General features: G+C 42.9%; 1 non-coding gene across 1 annotated transcript; it reads left to right on the forward strand.

Moving 5' to 3' along the window:
- Positions 1–1,108: 1,108 nt before the first annotated feature.
- trnas-uga (transfer RNA serine (anticodon UGA)) lies at positions 1,109–1,190 on the forward strand. Its single transcript has one exon. It is a non-coding gene; the product is annotated as a tRNA-Ser (tRNA).
- Positions 1,191–19,474: the final 18,284 nt, after the last annotated feature.

The raw sequence follows: 19,474 nt of genomic DNA on the forward strand, positions 1-19,474 counted from the left end.
TTATGCTTCGTTCTCGTGCCCTGAAATCCTTCTGCAGCTTTCACAACAGACTTCTACAACTGCTACTAGACTTCAATGACTTATTAAAAACTTCTCCAAGATGCAATTCTAAAAATCAGTACATCAGACTTTCTTCTTCAAATCTTCGACAAATAATCTCCACACATTTCCCTCCTGACAAGTATGATAAAGTCAAATCGTTGCTATTTATCAAATCATGAGGGACATGGATAGGTTGACTCGTGTTTTTCTGCTGGTGAGGAAGTCAAAACTTAGAAAACATCGGTATAAAATTAGTGGGTAAGGGTTTAAAAGGGACGTCAGGGGCAACATTTTCAGTCATGTTCAGAATGAGCTGACAGAGAAATTGTTGGAGACTGGTACAACTGTAACATTTAATGGCATCTGGATGGATATATGAGTAACAAGGTTCAGAGGGATGTAGGCCAAAAGTTGGCAAATGGGACCTACTAATTTAGGATAACTGTCCTCAATGGTCAAGTTGGAAAGAAGGGCCACTTTCCGTGTTGTATTGTTCAAGGACTTGATGACACTAGAACAACCGCAAAAACTTTGCAAATAATTCCGTCAAGGCGATTTCAAGTTCCGAATCTTCGGTCAATCTTCCTCTCTTGTGCTCATAAGTTCATTACCTGAAGTCAGAACTTACGGATTAGTTGCTGGATCCATTCCTGTAAATTGGTTCTGCATTCTTTCTAATTCCGATTTTTTTTTTACGAATGTAGCTAGTGTTTATGGACATAGCATCAACCTTTCTAATACCATATTTTGATGAATATTAAAACACAACTTTAGCACCAGATGATGAGCAATAGAGTCAAAATCGATCGGACAGTGAGACAATGATCCTCTCTTCGTGTGGTGTACATCCGTGACTCTATAATTCAACGAAGAATCATTCCCAAAACTTCAGCTGTGTCAGGATCTAGTTTGCGGTGAAAGCCTGTCAATCTGCTAAGGTAACATTCGTCTGGGTCTCTGCAAAGGATTTGGCGAAATCTTTGGGTGTTGACAATTTGTTCTTCAAACAAAGTACATATTTCATGAATTAAGTTCTTTTACTATGAAAATTGGCCACTTTTATGCAGCTGTGATGGCCGAGAGGTTAAGGCGTTGGACTTGAAATCCAATGGGGTCTCCCTGCGCAGGTTCGACTCCTGCTTACAGCGTTGAATCGTTTAAAAGTCATTAATTCCTTGGCAGAATTTGGATTTCGTGGAGCTTGAGCTTTGCATTCAATAGAAAGTAAATTTTCAACTGTGAAGAATCCGAAGTAATTTCAAGACGTCTAATTGAATAAATTATGGTCGAGACACAAAAAGTAACCAACCTCCAACACGAATCAGTTTCAAAACATTTGTCGAACTATCGTGAAATTCGGATGTTCGGGGGGGGGGGGGGGGGTGGTGTGGGGAGTGGAATTAAGCAAAAAAGAAGCAATGCAATACGTTTACCTGCAGGTGATGAGTTTTTTTTAGGATCAGTTGAAAGTCAAGCTGAGAAAGTTCAACCTAATTTACAACTGACTCTCAAGGCCAATAATCTATTATATCAGCAGTCAATGAATTAGAAAAAGCAACTCCATGTGTGGAAAGGAACTCGACTGATCCAGGTTCCTGGCTTGAGGTGTGATAAGGCAAGGCGATATCAGCGGAGTCGAATTTTCTGGAAATATTAGAAATGGAATGTTAACGGTCTTCTGCTGACCACATTCGTAAGAAACTGTGCATTAAGAACTGAATTTGAAAATTAACGATGAAAATCAGACTTAGCCCTCTGCTTGTGGTACAGCATTGTTCAGAACAACAGGTTGTTGTTGAGGCTAAAATTGACCAAAATAATCGATGGGGATCTTATCCACGACCTTCGTTGGAGCAGTTGGTGTGGAGAGCTCAACATGAACAACCAAATACCAATTATTCATCTTGGCTATCTGAATTGCTTAGTTAAACATACTCCCAGCTTAATGTAAAAACCTTTGCTCTCAGAGCTAGAAGTTTTCATGTCAGCATGTTCCGATCTGAGAAGATACTCCATGGAGTAGATGTGACTTAAGTTTTGACTCTAATGTCAGAGATGTTGACACATTTCTGCCCCAAAACAGCACTACCATTGTTATCAAATCAAACTGAACAAAGAACTAGTTCACTTACACATTTCCTGTCTGCAGACTCTGCCAATGGACCGTTCAGGCCCGATATAGGAATAGGGCGTGGTGACATCTGATCGCAAGTGGATCACTTCATTCTTGCTCACGATCCATAAACCGTAATTCATTTTGAACTTCTTAGCCATCAGCATGATAAGTGGTACATAATGCATAGGTTTGCTTCTCGAAAGAAAGAGCGAAATCTTATTCAATGCAGACGCAAATTCAAGTTGTCCCTGGTCGACCAGAAGACAGATATAACGAAACAAAGTGAATACAGAAAACAATCAATGTTTTCTGGGAGTCAAAAAGATGTACTGGAAGAACGGAAACATATATTTGGAACTAAAGTCACATACCACTTTCAGACTAAATTTTCTTGAACCGTTATCTTAATTTGACCTTCATGTCCACCATTGCTGCAAAAATTATCTTAACAACTCATAACTTTGTGTTCTTTGATATTGTCTCCTTCATGTTTCTATTGATTTTGAAACTAACAACGGGCAATAGTAATGCACCCTATTTCACTTGCAAAGATCAGAAGAAGATCAATTGAAAAGAGAACAGAAATAAAGCTACGTCTGTCTTTCTAAGAGAAAACGCAGTTACCATTTCGACTCCAAGAAGTCTTCTTCATAAGTCTGCGTAATGAACTCGAAATAGTAGACCGAAAACGAAAAAAAGAAGCCATAATGCCGCGAATACACCACCCGCAGCGCATCAAGGCCTACCTGAATTCGCTGTATTACTACTCTCAACATCAGTGGAGAACGGAACAAAGCTCATTCTGCAGTTGTCAACCTGTTATAACGTAGTTTGTAAAGTCAGAAATATGATGAGGTAAAAAGCGGGATGAAAGCGGGATATCAGAAGTCTGAAAAAAGCAAGTGCGTGCTTTGCTTTGAAGAAGGTTGGCAGTGATGAAAATGGAAATTAACTACAGTGAGGGGGGCTTCATTAATACTCAGAATCGTTGCAACACACAGGGATGCAATTCTTTTTGCTGGGTTTCTGTTCTGCCATTTTATAATCACGACTGCTGACGGGTTTGGTTTCCATTCCAGGCTTAGGTGACTGCCTGATGGAAGTTTGCACATTCGCCCAATTTCTGTCTGGTTGCTCTGGTTTGCTGCCACATTCTAAACATGTGCAGGTTATTTGGATTCGCCATTGAACGCACACGGTTACAGAGACAGTGATGTGGAGAGTGTCTGGATAGGACATACTTCAGAGGATTTTTGTGAACTTAAGTAGACAGAGTGGGGTTAGTCTGCTGTTTCCTGGGTGAGCTACATGGACAGAGAGGGGTCAGGGTATTCTTCCCTGAGGGAGAGACATTGACAGAATTTGATTAGTTGCTCTTACCTGTGTCAGTCACGCAGATACAGTCGGGTCAGTCTGCCCTTCTCCGGGCGAATTTCTTTCACAGAGTGGTGACAGTCTGCTCTTCCCTGCCTGAGCGAAACAGAAAGAGCGGGGTCAGTATTCTCTTCCCTCGATAATTTATGTTGACAGTCTGGCTTCCGTCTGCTCTTCTCTGGCGAGTTACATTGGTAGAGTTGGGTTAGTGTTCATTCATTGGGTGAGTGCCATAGACAGAATGGGATCAGTCTGCTCTTCCCTGAGTGAATTACATTTATAGAGTGGGGTCAGACTGCTATTCAGTGAATGACTTATATTGACCGTGTGGGATCAGTCTGCTGAGTTACACTGAGAGTATGGGGTCAGTCTGCCCTTCCCCTCGGTGAGTAACACTGACTGAGTGGCGTCAGTATGCTCTTCCCTCAGTGAGTTAGATTGACAGAGTGGCGTCAGTCTGCTTTTCACGGAGTGAGTTATTTGGACAGTGTGGAATCAGTCTGCTCTTCCCTGGGTGAGTTGCATTGACAGAGTAGCGTCAGTCTGCAATTTCCTAGTTGTGTTAAAGTGATCGCGTTAGGTCAGAGTGCTGTTCCCTGGTTGAGTCACATTGACAGATTGGGCTTCATCTGCTCTACCCTGGGAGAGTCATATTAACAGAATGGGATTAGTCTGCTCCTTTCTGATTGAGTAATATCACAGAGTGCACTTAGTCTGTTCTTCTCTGGGTGAGCTACGTTAAGAGAGTGGTGTCAGTCTGCTCCTCCATGGGCGTGTTACTTTCTCAGAATCGTGAGAGTCTGCTCTTCTCTGTCTGAGTTTAACAGCAAGTATGGTTTCATTACTGTCTTCGCTGGATGATTCACATAGACAGAATGGAATAAGTCTTCTCTTCTCTGAGTGAGTTACTTTGACAGAGTGGGGTCAGGCTCGTCTCCCTGCTTGTGTTTCATTGACAGAATCAGATCAGCCTGCTCTTTCCTGGATGAGTGACAGAGACAGAATGGGTACAGCCTGCTCTTCTCTGAGTGAGTTACGTTGACAGAGTGGCATCAGTCTGCTCTTTCTTGGGTAAATTTTTCTGACTGAGTGGTATCAGTCTGCCATTTGCTGGGTGAGTTACATATAAAGTGTTGGGTCAGTTTGCTCTTCCCTGGATGACGAACATTGACAGAGTGGCGTCAGTCTACTCTTACCTGGGTGAGTTCCATTAACAGAGTGCGGTCAGGCCATAATTTCCTCGTTGAGTTACATTGATCGTGTGATGTCAGACTTCTGTCCACTGGTTGAGTTACATTGACAGAGTGGGGTCCATCTGCTCTTCCTTGGGTGAGTTACGTTAGCAGTTTGGGGTCGGTCTGCTTTCCGCAATCCAAGAACTCCATCTCTAGTGGTTTCTTGTCAGTACCTCCATACTAAGGATTTGAGGAGTTAACAAAAGTAACTCGTCACCTACATCTTTGGGATAATTAGGGATGGGCAGTGTATCTTATCTCATTGAAAGACAACTGTGTCCCAGAAATGTATTTCTAATAATTGCATGTCCTAGTTCGACACTGCAAGCGGTCAGAATAACTTGAGGAGAGGTGCAGTGTAGAATAATTAAAGTCAAATGTACTGATGCCGAGGAGACATAACACAAGATGTGAGTGTGGAGCTGATGGTGCAAGGCTCAGTGTCAGTGCTATTGGTTCGCTCACTGTTCGCAATGACTCACACACCACTGCTGTCAATTCACAACAATGAGCCTGTTCATCTTGGTTTGAAAATCCCTGCGTGTGTATTAACGTGGTTAATGGGACGTGAGAGGAGATGAGCACATCCTCTTTATTCTGTCAGTTTGAACAGACGAAAATATCTGTTAGATGCTAATGCAAGAGGATACTGTCTTTTTCTGTGCCTTTTTAGTGGGGCATGCTCAGCATTGAAATGCCTGTTTTTGCACAAGCAGAGTTTGATTGCCATTCATACTGAGCAACATTAATACAGAAAACGCGTTTTCGAATTCCTGTGATCAAGTGGTTCAGGCATTGCACATATGGACGAGAAATCTGGCTTTTAACGTGGCGCCATGGCTTAGCTGGTGAAAGCAGCTCCCATCACACTGGTGCCTGCTCATTGTATTGAAAGCTCGTTATTTCTCTCAAATATTGTGTTGCTGATCGAGAAACTCAGTGTCCTGTTTGAATTGCTGTACACTCTGATTTCGCGTTCCGGCTTCATTTTCCTGGTTTAAATCCAGTACTGTAGGTTGCTCTTTTTAACTACTATTTTAACCTGGAGATTCTTCCCGCAGTTCCACAAGCACTTCTGCTTCTCATCCTTTTATTCTCATTCCTTCATTCCCAGTTTTGTGGAAATTAAGTGGTGAGGCAGGAGACACTGCAGCATTCCCGGGAAATGTTGTGGTAATGGCACTGACACCACGACATGATCACCTCATTCTCTGCTGTCACCATTCATTCGTTGTACACCAAAAGTAAATGCATTGTTGTTCTTCTTCAGCTATCATGTAATTACTTTCTTTTTCTGTTGGGTAAGGAAATCAACTTTAACCTCGAAAGGATCTTAAGATTTTGAGGAAGAAATGTCTCCTTGCCTCAGGTCGAAGTGACAGACGCATTATCCAGAGAATGTGAGACTACTTCGACCGACTCCAGCCAGGCGTCAGAAAGCCTCTCAGCAGTTCGAATCTCAAACTGTCTCTGAATGTCAGGCTTTTCAAGAGCAGAAATGGGAAATGAGGGATATGGACAGGCAGAGAGTCGGAGAATGTGAAAAAGGCCCAGGAGGATACAGAGACAAATATAGAAAAAACAAAGACCCATATTGAGGCAGACACTGAAAGAAACAATTCTCCATTCGGCGTGACTGCTAAATAATGGAAACTAAAAGGAAATGTAGCCATTAAAACATAGCCTTCCACCAGCTCAGGAAAATGAAAGTAGCATGACAGCTGATTAAGTCCTTTTAAGATTGTAAATTCGATGTTTGTAAGGTCAAGAGTGATTTTGATAAATATCCTGAATCGACAGGTAAGATTATCATTTTCCCAACAATATAATCTAGAAATCTATAACTAACCTGTTTCCTGTCCATCTTAAGAACAAAACCTGTTTATCTCCACAGATGTTGCCACGTGTAGCGGGTTTCTCTATCAATTCTCGTTTTTAGTTCATATTTCCAAAACCTGTACCTTTTTAATTTTTGATAACCTGGCACAAAACCAAGCATTACCAGGTTCGGACCAGTGGTAAGAAATTCTGGTACCACGATATATTTGCACAATAAAACATGCATTTCCTGTCCGAGAATAGAACCAACACTATTGCGGTTAGAGTTCCAAATCCTAACTACGAGATTACACGGAATGAAGAAGACACTCTTCCACTTATTCTCAATGAAATGGATTTTCCATTTCATTTCTGATCAGATTCACTGCAGATTGGTTTCGACTCGCATTCAAGTTTTGCAGAATGGAAAATCCCATTTGGCCCATGGTGCAGTCTGGTTTAAAGATATTCATCTATTCTATTCCCAGTTTCCAGCTTTGATCCATAACCTTATGTGTTCTGATGTTTCCAGTGCAAATGGCAGTGAGGTCCTGGCTTTGATCTTAGATGACACAACAGTGGGATTGAAGTTTGACATAGTCACACTGTGTTATTACCCACGTCGTATCTCCCACAGAAAGAGACACACAGACACACTCCCCGAGAGTGGCAGAGTTCTCAGGATTTGACCAGCTCCTTATGCTTCACTTCAGATATCCACTCCAACATGCAAGTTCAACCTCCAAAAGGCAGCTTTTGGTTAAACCAAAGCCAGTTCTACAGAGAATGAGAGACGTTGATCTGAGCTAGAATTTGAATTGGACGAAAGAAACTGTAAATTCGAAAACCCTTCCGTTCCTGACAGACAACAGGAATGGACTAACATGCTGCATCCTCGTGATTTTAAATGCGAACCAACAATCCCCTAATTCGACGTCAGGCGTGTTACCAATTCCGTCACTGACCCAAAGACCAGGTTTGGATGTGACAGTTTGTCTATAGGTAATGTTAACGTCCACATCAGGGAAACAGCATTCACAAGGTGAAAAATCAGCAAACATAATCACCGTCACTGTTTCACTTGGAATGCCCCACTCTGTGAAACATTTCCTTTCACTGTACTTTCATACTTGAAGTGTTTTACATTCCAGAGCCTGAACTAATTCAGCGAGAAACCACTGGGCATTTCGGGCCCGTCATCCGGAATGAGGCGAGTTGAACGGTGCCTTTCTTGCTGCCAACACATTAGCGCAGCTCAAAACGAGCTCGTGTTAGCATCAGTCTTCACTTAACTTGCTGCAATATATCTGCTGAACAACAGCAGATTATCACAGCATTGCCTTCTTCACACTGAAACCAATGGTGATAATATGAACCATCTTGGAAACTTGGAGAGAGAAACACTGCTGACGAAGACAATTATGACGTGAAGAGCAGGCACTAGAATTTGTTCAGGTCCCAAAGGCTACTGCAGTATCAATGGACATCCCTGCATAAGAGTCTGAGTTTGCATTGCACAGAACAGGCTTTCATTCCCAGTCAGGAAATGAAGATTTAATTCTCTTCTTGTGAATTATCCGAAGGAAAACTAAATCCTGGTTGCACCCAGAACACACACACGGATCCTGCCAGAACAATTCAGTGATCAATCAGCATCTGTCTGGAAGGACAATGGCAGCAAATACAAGCGAAAGCTATCACCGCAACTACCCCTCCAAGGTTTTCACGTTTCCCAGTTGAAAATACTTCGCTGCTTCTTCAATGTCACTACGTCTAAATCCTTGCCTCATGGCATCATGCCTGTACCCCGCTACTGACGGCATCCAGGGTTCTGCTGAGTACTCAAAATCTCAATCTCTCGAGTAATTAGGGATTGACGGTGCATCCTATCACATTGAGCAATGACTTTGTCCCAGTAATACGTTTCCAAAAGCTGCAGTTTCTAAGGGAACATTGCAAGCTGTCGGGAATAAATTGTGATTCGGAGATGCCGTTGTTGGACTGGGGTGTACCAAGTCAAAAATCACACAACACAAGGTTATAGTCCAACAGGTTTACTTGGAAGCACACTAGCTTTCAGAGTGATGCTCCTTCATCAGGTGTTTGTGGAGGGCTCGATCATAACACAGAATTTATAGCAAAAATTTGCAGTGTGATGTAACTGAAATTATACATTGAAAAATTGATTGTGTGTTAAGCCTTTCATCTGTTGAACGAAGTGAAAATATCACTGTATTCTATGTGTACATCACAAAACCCTTTTTTTAAAAGTTGCATTCTCGGGTTAGCTGTTAACAATGGTAATAGCTCGACAATATGTTGAAGGTGTTAGCCCCTGTGTTCTCTGTCTCTGACCTGATGTTTAGATTGATTCCAATCCAAAAAGTGAGAAAACATAGTTTTACATAATTTCATGCAGTTTTTGAGCTCAGAGTTCTACATGAATGTATGTAGTTTCTGAGCAATTTGCAATGTAACTCTCAAAGTACCAAACAAATTCACCACACAAAATATATGTGTGCATGTGGGTCTTTGTCTGTGTGGGTGTCTCCAGCGAAACCAAAAACTGACAACTCATGAACAGAAGCAGAACTGACAAAGAGAACATATTTTCACAGACTCATGAATGCTGTCTGTGAGGCAGAGCGAGTCGCCTGGGTCATGAGCTGCTCACACAAATTGCAGCGAGGCAATTCCAAATGGTGCTTTCAACGTACTGGCGCCTTAGAGCACCAATACTTCCAGGAAAGTGCCCAAGTAACATGAATCAGAACTGACTAACAATGAACCATGGAAAGTGAAGATTACCAATTACAGTATCGATTAGATGAGGTGAACAATTGGGCTGATGTCTCCACCGGATCGAGAGTACCAATCACCAGCCTCTCTCATCAGGACAGAAATTAAGGAAATTATGGAAAAGTAACCAAGTTTCGTATCGCAATTTCCCTCCTTTTCGCAACAACAACAGAAAACTGCGAGCAGACTCAATGTAGAACCTAATTTCACATCAACAGGGAAATAAATATCTCCATTCACTTTCAGAGAAACTGTGAAAAATGCAAATTGTCTGGAATATGAAAGTTTGGCGCAGCCTGTTTTTAAGTCGCATATTATGCTGGTGGCATTTCGAGCTGGAGGGGAACGTGACAACTACAGCAGAAGGGGAAAACCAGCGTGGGCACGGACATGTTGGTTGTTTTCTGCTGTGCCACATCACAGCTGGGCTCGAAGAAATGACTACTTTTTCTGTTCAACTTGAACAAAACTCATCCCTGCAAACCGTTGCCAGCTTCATCCATTAGCACACGTGGCCGCGCAGGGATGCAAACACAAGCCTTGTTAAGAAGTGGAATCTGAAATCAGAGTCTCAGGTTGCTCAGCCACGCGAGCACAAAGGCCAAAACCGGAAACCCAAGAGCATGTACCTGATGATACCCTGCAGCATACTCACAGCAACTGTACCAGTTCTGCAGAATAAGCGGTGAGGAGGAATTGCTCTATCTGAGCGGTCGTGCTTGTTGTTCTCATCAGCAAATATGGCTTTGAATTTGCTAGCCCATATCTGCTGCTCTGCTGAAACGGAATGCAATTTCGATTACTCGCTGTGTAAAACTTTACTCATTTTCTCCCCTCAGATAAAGTGATCACTGGAGATGATGAATTCTGCTCCTGCCAGAAACGCCGACTCTCCTGCTGCTCAGATGAACTGGAAAACTGGTTTAGCACGGGAATCCGAGAATGGCAGAACACGTAGCAAGAGTATTCGAAACCCAGAGCCAATAAAAATTCCAACTTTCATGTTATTTCTCCATAATAGTGCATTATCCAGCAGAGCCATGAGCAACTGCCACCTGGCTGCAAGCTGAGTTGGAAACCTATGTGGGTATCAAGGACATGTGACTCACTTATTGTCGGTAAATCAAACAGTTCTCACTTTGAGGTGTGCAAAAATTTATTCCTATACATATTTAGGGAAGGTCAAAGGCGATCTGAGATGTCAAAGAGGTGGTCACTGTTCGTGATTGCTCTTTGTTCGAGTTGTGAAAAGGCGTCCCGCTTTAGTCACATTCACGTTTCTTGTTGATGACTGAATCAGACAGAAGGTGTTTCACCAGAGCTGCACGTGACTTGCAATCCTCTCCCTCGCTGTCATACTTTCCTGGAACTTTGTGAGAACAAGAAAACAAAGTACATACTGTCATTTGGCAGCCTCTCTGTGATCTCCTCATTTTCAGTTACAACGTGGCTTAGACTTCAGGCCACACGGTAATATTAGTAACAGTACGAGAACAAGAGACGATAGTTCATCTGTGCCTGTAAATCTTTTCATTCTGAATGAACTGTATCCGTGTCTGCTGCTTCGAAACTCGAATATGTGAACTGCTCCAAACTATGATTGAGGATTTCTGGTTTTGGTTGACACACGTTGAGAAACGCCAGACAGCGTTCAAATGAAGCTTTCAGAGCACATTTTCGGATGTATTTGACAGAGACTAACATCATGAATCCAGTGTTCCCTGTGATAGAAGGAAAGGAATGCTCTCCTTGTTACTGATCCAGGCCACCTTCGCATGTAAAGCAAATGCGGTCCTGTTGTTACAGAAAGGATCAGTGCCCGGTAACTGTGTCCTTAAAGTGGACATGAATGAAAAAATAAAGAATACCATGTTGAAATATCCAGGAAATATTGGTTGAAAAGGCGCAGACAATTTTGCCTGCAGCGCCAAGACAGAGGACTATATGTAACTGCACTCTGAAAACAGGATGGCCAGCAGTGATATAAACATCGCCACATATGAAGGACCACTGCGAATAGAAATTTGAAAATGAAGTTCACGCAGCAGGTATTCGGAATTATGTTCTTTCCACCGCTACAGTAGTATTGGGCGAGAAAATTCAAAACAAACTTGCTGATGAGTATGCAATAAAGCCCCATCGAACATGATATGAAAGACTGTCGTCCATAAAGAGGGAACAACAATGTTTCTTCTAAGCTTTGTACTGGGCCACTTTCGCACAAACTGCTACTGCTACTCTCCAGAAAAAATCAGGGCTCGCGGCATGCACTCTTAGAAATGGTGACCATCAGTGCTGGAAACATCCCTACATATTCAGAACAAGGAAGAATACATATCGAATAAAAGCGTAGATGGCAATTAATTGGACTTGTATTCCCTTTCGCCACAACAGCTAGAATGTGCGGGGATATACAGAGTAAGGTTTACTGGCCAGGTCAGAAAGCAATTACCTCCACATATCTTGACACACAAGCCTATCTTTCATTCTGTCCGTTTTTTGTTTGAAGCGCCGATCCTTTCCGGAGGAGATGAAGATGATGATTGCTCCCCCGCAGGATCACAGTGGGGCCAGAGACCCGATGGAGCTGCTCAGGACAGTTCGTGTTTGCCGAGAATCACTGAAACTGAGATTGATGACACGTAGACACAGTGTAAGAGCTGCCAACACTTGTGGAAGGGTTTGGGACGGATTGGGACCCACTCTGGGAAAAAGACTGGATCCTAAGACTGGGGAGTAAGTGTTCAGGGAGAGGACAGGAGAATGGGGTAAAGTACGATATAAGCCAAGATCGAATGGCGGAGTAGACTAGATGTTCTGAAAGCGGTAACCGTCCTCCTGTGTCTTCCAATCTCTGGCCATCTGGTATCTAAGGAAATAGAGAGAGTTATTTGTTCAGTTGGAAGTCCTTGGCAAAGTGAGAGATAGAACAAGCATGATACAATTTTAGAGACTGGGAAAATGTTTGGAGAGGAAGCAATAAATGTGAAGCTGGATATAAAGTTTGAAGTCAGGGCATATTCAATAAAAAGGAAGTTTGTAGAAAGGCAGAGGGACATGGAGATGGAAAAAGAAGCGTCACCAGTCCCGAAATCTCATTCGGTTTTCATTTTCAAGATGCGACTGGACCTGCTGAGAGTTTCCAGCAATTTCACTTTTGATTCTGAAAGAGAAGATGGGAGTGATCCTGGACCAATCAGCTCTCCCATGTCCTAGGAATATTTGACTTACCCGTTCGATCAGATCACGTTTGTCCCACACTGAAACCTCAGAGTCCTTCCCCACCCCCACCCAAGTTACTGGCAATAAACTGTTCATTACATAAACTTACATGAGAACAAAACAAGAACAATTGCAAAACGTTCAGGGAGAGCGCCGTTCCGTTCCATCAGCACATTCTGAATCAGTTAATTGTTGTTCAGGACCCATGAGACATTAAGCAGTCTCTGTCACACCACTAACAAATGGTCATTCGCGTTCTGTGTCTTTGAACACTTTGGTTGGTGCACGGAAGTAGTGGAATCTCACATTTTGAAATAGACATCATTCATAGTATTTTCAGCTGCACTGATAAAGTTGTCTCTGGCGCTTCCAGTAAAGTGCAGACAGTTTTCACTCAGAAACCGACATGTGATCAAAGCAGGAGGACATATGTGTCAAGGAAAGCAACAAAAAGGCTCCACCAGAGTTGGTTTGCAATTCTGCATGTGGAACGAAGAGCTGGAACTCTATTAAACAGTGAAAACGAGTATTATGGGGCTTGGACGCACGACTCTCTGATTAAAAACCTCACATTGCACCGAATTGAGATATCAAGGTTTGGCACACGACGAATTAGTTTGCTATTTTATTCTGAGCACAATTCACCTGGCACAGCAATTTGCAAAGATCCAGCTCATTCCTCCCAATCACAAAGAACATAATTCACATCTTTCACTTTTGTTATTTCTTCAAAACATTGCAATTTATTTGACATTTGTCCCGGCATTTAAAATTCAACTCGAATATTTTCATATGAAGTGATTTCCAGTCACTCTGGCAGACAGTAAATCAGTCGGAAAATTACCTAAGGAAACCCAATCATTTCTGTTCGCAGTATTGGGAATTTCCCATCTGCTGACGAGACAGAGTCCTCACAATCAACATTTTCTTTGTTCTTCCTGCTTACAACGTTTACCATTTCTTATTTTCAAGACAGGAGTTTTGTTTACAACACGTTCCAAGAACAGGAACAACCTTCCAATCTCCTGAAGCCGTTTCCTATTTAAAATGGAAGTTTTGTCCCTTTCCCACGGGAAGAGCAGTTAATGAAAAAGGAGTTTCCACGAGCTGTGTCACAGGGTTTGGCAGGAAACCCTGATTGAAGCTGCAGTTGCCGCTTTCAGTTGGCATCGGGGGATTAGAGAACATGGTGTCGTATTCTGCTGCGTGTAACCGTCTTGCTCCCTGTGGACTCAGGGGGAATCATGGATGAGTTTTCGGAACAACACTGCCTTCCAGTCTCTGGCCATCTGCTATCTAAGGAAATAGAAACAGAGTTATTTGTTCAGTTCGAAGTCCTGGGCAATGTGAAAGATGGAACAGTTCTGATACAAAATTGGAGACTGGGAAAATTGTTGGAGAGGAAGTCATAAAAGAGAAGCTGAATATAAAGTTGGAAGTCAGGAGACATTCAATAAAAAGGAAGAGTGTGCAAAAGCAGGTGGAGATGGACATGGAAAAGAAGTGCCACTAGTCCCGAAGTCTTAAATCGATTTATATTTCCAAGATGCAACCAGACCTGCTGAGATTTTCCAGTAATTTCATTTGTTGGTTTAGAAACAGAAGATGGCAGTGATCCTGGACCAAACAGCTCTCCCGTGCTCTGGGAATATTTGACTTACTGTGTCTATGTCCCACACTGAAACCTCACGATCCTGCCGCACCTCCATTCTCGTTACTGACAATATACTGTTCATTACGTTAAACACAAGAAGAACAATTGCAAAACGTTGAGGGAGAGTACCCTTCGGTTTCCATCAGAACAATCTGAATCACTGAAAATTGGTTCAGGACCCATGTGACATTGATCCGTCTCTGTCAGACCCCCGTAAGTGGCCATTCGATTTCCGTGCCTTTGAACACTTTGGGTGGTGCACGGTTGGTTTGGAACCTCACGTTTTCAAACGGATATCATTCATTGTATTTTTGGCTGCACTGATAAAATTGTCTCTGGCGCCACCAGTAAAATGGAAACAGTGTTCACTCAGAAACCGACGTGTGATCAAAAGCAGGCGAACAGATGTGTCAATGAAAGCAGCAAGAACATTCCCCTGCGAAGGGTTGCAATACTGCACGTGGAACGAAGAGCCGGAATTGTATTAAGCAGTGAAAGCGCCCATTGAGAGGCTTGCACCCACCACCCTCAGATTAAGCATCTCACACTGCACCGACTGAGCTAACCAAGCACGGTGCACTGTGGATTAGTTTGCTATTACATTGCGAGCATAATTCATCAGCAATTTGTTAGGATCCAGTTCATTCCTCCTAATCACAAAAATATCATTCACACCTTTCACTTCAGATATTCCTTCAAAGCATTACAATCTATTCCTCACTTGTCCCGGGATTTAAGGTTCAACCTTAATATCTTCATATTTTTATCCTCACTTTTATATCGCTGATGTGATTTCCAATCTCTTTGGCAGACAGTAAATCAGTCGGGAAATTACCTAAGGAAACCCAATCATTTCCGTTTACAGTTTTGGGCATTTCCCATCTGCTGACGAGACATAGTCGTCTGAATCAACACTTTCTTTGTTCTTTCTACCTAAAACCTTTACCACTTCTTTTTTTCAAGTCAGGAGTTTTATTTATAACACGTTCCAAGAACTGGAGCAACATTCCAATGTCCTGAAGCCCTTTCCAATTTAAAGTGAAAGTTTTGCTCCTTTCACACGGAAAGAGCTGTTACTAAGGAAGGAAATTCCACGATTTTTTTCCCATGGCTTGGCAGAAAGTCGCTGATTGAAGCTGCAGTGGCCGCTTTCTGTTGGCATCAGGAGCTTGGAGAAAGTGATGTCGTTTTCTGCTGCGTGTAAACGTCTCACTCCCTGCAGACTTGGGGTGAATCATGGATAAGTTTTCCCGGTTACAATGTCAATACATGGTCGGGGTAAATGCTTGTGCTGAAATATTTGAGGCTTATTCCCTGGGTGGGCTCGAACCACCAACATTTCAGCCAACTGCGCTGACCATTTGAGATACAGAAACTGGCAACGCAGATATCCAAAACCAAAGTTATCGACATGATATGAGGATCTGTCGGACAGCAGGAACTTGCGTTGTTTTAAGAGACGGTCACTGATTTTATCACCGAGAGGGTTAACACACTGAGAAGCTGCAAATACTGAAATTAAAAGGCACCCACACATGCGCAATTCTCTCTCATACATCTCCACATAGTTGCGCACTTACAATGCTGGTATTTGAAGCCACGATTCGATAGAAACTGAAGCTTAAAAACCCAGCACATTAGACTGCTCGACCACGCTAGCACACACAAGCCAACACTCAGATTTGTTATGACTAGTGTTTCAGCATGGATTCACTTCAGTCACTTAGACCTCGCAAATCTTGCAATGAAATTGGCATAATTTAAGAAGAAAGACCAAACTAAAATGTGCAGACAAGCAACAGGCCCTTCATCCATTCAAGCCTGAGCCGATCCAAATCTACTGTTTAAACCTGTCACCCAATTCCTAACCATCTGTATCCCTCTGCTCCCCACCTACTCATGCATCTGTCCAGACGCATCTTAAATGTATCTACCGTGATTACCTCTCCCGTCTCTGCTGGGAACGCGTTCCAGACACCCACCACCCGCTGTGTCAAGTAGTTGCCGCGTGTCTCCCTCTTAAACCTTTTCCCCTCTCACCTTGAAAGCGTGACATCTCGGTATTTTATCCTTCAACCTGGGAATTAAAACTTTTCTCTATCTATCCTGTCTGTACCCTTCATGATTTTGTAAACCTCTAAAAAGGTCTCCCACAAACTCATTTTTTCTAATGAAAACAAGCCTCACCTACTCAACTTCTCTGACTATTGCACCTTACATTCGAGGCAACATCCGCTTAAACCTTTTACACGCCCTCTCCAAAGCGTCCACATCCTTTTTGTAATATGGCGACCAGAAAACTAACCAGTATTCTTCGTGTGGCCAGACCAATGTATTGTTCAATTTTAACATGACTTGCCAGCCATTTTATTCAGTGCCACATCCAATGAAGCCAAGCATACTATATGCCTGCTTGACTACTCTATCCAACTGTGCAGCAACCTTCAGTGTTTAATGGACGTGCACTCACAGATCTCTCTGTCCATCAACTTTTTTTCCCCCAAAGCTCTTCCGTTCATTGTATAACCCCATCTAGAATTAGACTGACCGAAATGCGTCACCTCACATTTGTCTGTTTTGAACTCCAGCTGCCACTTTTCCGCCCAACTTTCCAGTATATCTATATCCTCCTGTATTCTTTAACAGTCACTTATAATTTCTGCTAGTCCAGAAATCTTCGTGTCATCTGCAAACTTTCTGATCATTGCAACAGTGCTCTCTTCCAGATCATTTAAGTATATCACAAACAACAGTGGCCTCAACACTGACCCCTGTGGAGCACTACTGGTCATCTTTCTCCATTTCCAGAAACTCCATTCAACTGCCACTCTCTGTCTCCCATTGCTCAACTAATTCTTTATCCACCTGTCTAGAACACCTGCACAGCATGTTACTTTACGTTCTGTATTTGGTTACAATGGGGAACCTTATCTAACTCCTTACTGAAGTGGATGTATATGACAGCAACAGCCTTTCCTTCGTCTATCAACTTGGGCACTTCCCCGAAAAACTCTATGCCTCTCACTGATATGCACATTATTTTCTAAATATGAATAGATCCTATCCCTCAGTACCTTCTCCAGCAACTTTCCCAACACTGATGTTAGGCCCATTGTTCTGTAGTTATCCGGAATATCCCTACTATCCTTCCTGTACAGGGGACAATATGAGCAAGTTCCAGTCGGCCAGAACCTCACCTGTGCTGAAGGATGCCACGAAAATACCTGTCAGGGCCCCAGCTATTTCCTCTCTCACATCACTCAGGAACCAGGAATAGATGCCATCCGTTCCTGGGGAGTTGTCCACATTAATTACCCCTAGCCTGCACAACACAGCTTCCCTACTTATGTCAACATGATCCAGACTAATCAAATGTCTTACGCTAGACTCAACATTCATCATGTTCCTCTCCTCAGTGAACACTGATGGAAAATAATCATTCAGAATCATACCCACTCTCTCAGATTCGACATACAGCCTTCCTTAATTTTCCTTTAGTGGACCAATCATTTCTCTGGTTACCCGCTTGCTTCTTTTATATGAATAATAGGCTTTAGGATTCTCCTTAATTGTGCTAGCGTGAAGTTGTTTCATGACCCCTTTTAACCCAATTGATTCCTCGTTTAATACTTGTTCTACTCTTCTCATGTTCCTCCAGGGACCATTATGTTGTTAGCTGCCGAGGCGTTATGTATGCTTCCCTTTTCCTCTTGGCGAGTCGGACAATTGTCCTGTCATCAACAGTTCACGAATATTGCCTTTCAAATCCTTTGCCTTCAACGGGACATGCCTATCCTGCACTATATTTAACCTATCTTTGAAAGCCTGCCACATATGAACTGTGGACTTTCCTACAAATAGCTGTGTCCAATCCACATTTCCGACCTCCTGCATAATTTTGATATAATTAGCTTTGGTCCAGCTTCGTACTCTTTCCTCCGGACCACTCTCATCTTTGTCAATGAGTATTCTAAAACTTCCAGAATATTAGACACTTCCCAAAGAAATCACCCACGGCAAATGCCGTCACCAGCCCTGGCTTATTCCCCAATATCAGTTCCAATATGGCTTATTCACTCGTTGGACTATATACCGCTCCAGAAAACTCACTTGGAGGCTTCTTACAGATGGTATCCCATCCAGACCTCTGACGCTAAGAGTATCCCGGCCATGTTGGGAAAACGGAATTCTCCAATCAACACTAAATTATTGCCTCTACGTCTTTCCATGATCTGTTTAACTATTTTTTTCTTACACCTCACGCTCTCTGTAATACAGCCCCAAAAATCTAACCTCACCCTTCTTTTTTCACTGCTCCATCCATAGTGTCTCACGACCCAAGCCCTACATGGTGTCCTCCTTTCGCACAGCCATGACATCATCCCTGAACAGCAATGCAACTCCTTCCGCTTTTACTTCCCTCCCTGTCCCGTCTGAAGCGTCTATATCCTAGAACATTTGGTTGCCAACCATGCCCTTCCATCAACTAAATCTCTGTGATAGCAATAACGTCATATTCCCAGGCACCAACCTAAGCCCTAAGTTCATCTGTCTATACTCCATGCATTAAAGTAGATGCATTTCAGGCCACCAGTTGTTTTGCATTCATCTGCTCTCTGCCTACTCTTCCCATTATTAATGCTATCTTCCAGATTCTTAGCGTTTCCAGTCTCCACCTCACTGCCGACTTGTTTAATCTTGTGGTTCCCAGCCCCCTGCCACATTAGTATAAAACCTCCCCAACAGCAGTAGCAAAAACTCGCGAAAGGACATACGTTCCCGCTTGGTTCAGATGTAGATCGTCAATTTTCTTATAGTTCCAAATTCCCCAGAACTGGTCACAAAATCCAACAAATCTGAATCCCACCCTGCAGCACCATTCCTCAACTCACGTGTTCACCGTGCTTTTTTTTTATTCATTTCTACGCTGGCAGTCACATGGCACCGGCAGTCATCCTGCGATTATTACCTTTGAGGTCCTCCTCTTTAATTTCTCTCCTAGCTCCTTCAATTCTCCCTGCAAGTCCTCATCTCGTTTTTTTTTTGTTGGTGCCTGCCTGCACCAAGACAACTGGCTGTTAACGATCCCCTTTTCGAATTCTCTTCAGCCGATGGGCGACATCCCTGGCCTGAGCACCTGGGAGGCAACATGACTCTCCAGAATTGCTGATACACCACAGTGAGTCCACCCGCAGCTCCAGAGTGGCCACGCGA

The sequence above is a fragment of the Chiloscyllium punctatum genome, chromosome 23, assembly GCF_047496795.1.
Source record: "Chiloscyllium punctatum isolate Juve2018m chromosome 23, sChiPun1.3, whole genome shotgun sequence".
Taxonomy (NCBI): domain Eukaryota; kingdom Metazoa; phylum Chordata; class Chondrichthyes; order Orectolobiformes; family Hemiscylliidae; genus Chiloscyllium; species Chiloscyllium punctatum.